Source organism: Trachymyrmex cornetzi, unplaced genomic scaffold, assembly GCF_001594075.2.
Source record: "Trachymyrmex cornetzi isolate Tcor2-1 unplaced genomic scaffold, Tcor1.1 scaffold1273, whole genome shotgun sequence".
In the NCBI taxonomy this organism is placed as follows: Eukaryota; Metazoa; Arthropoda; class Insecta; order Hymenoptera; family Formicidae; genus Trachymyrmex; species Trachymyrmex cornetzi.
The window spans coordinates 65,914-67,209 of record NW_017295843.1 but is presented as its reverse complement, the minus strand read 5'-3'; positions in this window follow the sequence as shown (position 1 = coordinate 67,209).

The following is a 1,296-nucleotide window of genomic DNA, read 5'->3' as shown; positions in this document are numbered from 1 at the left end:
GTTTTTTTACTGTCTAGTTAAAAAGACTGTTCTCGCACACCCCACTGTCTACATGGATTAGAAATATTCCAAGCGGACACTGTCTCAGCTGTAACTTCTAGACGGTTAGGCCCCAAGCGGGTAGGATATGATATTTATATTTTGTTCGGGCGGCTACGCCGCCCGAACCCAAGCATTACTGTCTACACACTCCACTGTCTACATGGGTTACAAATATTCCAAGCGGACACTGTCTAAACACTACTACATACGTTTAATTTATTTAATAGCATTGATTTCAAATTTCGTGCACTCTGACTGAAACGAAACTAAGCGCATGCGCATGAAGTCAAAGAGCATACTCGTAGCACTACACGTAGTCGGTATGACAGATATCCTAACCTGAACAGTCGTGAACTTTAACTTAATATCTCGGTTCACGGGGCAGAGCGGCACTTTTTTCTACCAGATTCTTTCGTTTTATGGAAAAACGCGTCGAATAAGCATAATTTCATCGATTTTTAAGAGGATCGACCTTTATTGCACCTTTACCTAAATAACAATACCTTACCATTTTTTAATTGAAAGGCTGACCTGACAATACTTATAACTGACTGTAATAACCTGCAATATATCACATGTGACACTTATCGCGCGACATTGACGCCTGCGCGTTACAACTGACTGAACATGATAAAGACAGAATTAGCATTGGCGGCACCGTAGTGTTTCGACCGCAAACCACGCCCCATTAGCCATATAGTAGTATTACATATATGCATAAATTATACACCAAAGTATTTGTTTGGTTAAATATTTGTCTGTAAAGCAGAATGTAAAGCAGAATTGTTTTCCTTTATGCCATCGATGCAACAGATCTCCTCTGGATATCTGTCAACTTTAATTATAACAATAACAATGAATAACTCGGTTCGCGGTAGTGCAAAAATGCGTCGAATAATTTTATCAACTTCGAGGAGGCTCGACTTTGTACGTACATTATTATGTAACTTGCAATTTAAAGATACGTTTCATGATGCATTTCTTGTCGAGGTTTGTCTCAAATGTAATTTACACAAAGATGTTTGGAACAAAATTTGGAACTTTGTCAAATTTCATTCACGAATGGTTTAGATATCTGTTTAACTGCAACGAACAATTTCCCAAGTCTGCCAGGAACTATTGCATATCAAGAAAATTTTTCTCAAATGGAATTTACGAATATGTAAGAAACACAAGTAATATTATATTTCATTCCTTCCGCAAATTATCTAATTATTATTATGTATGATTCACGAAGATAATAAGAACGATATA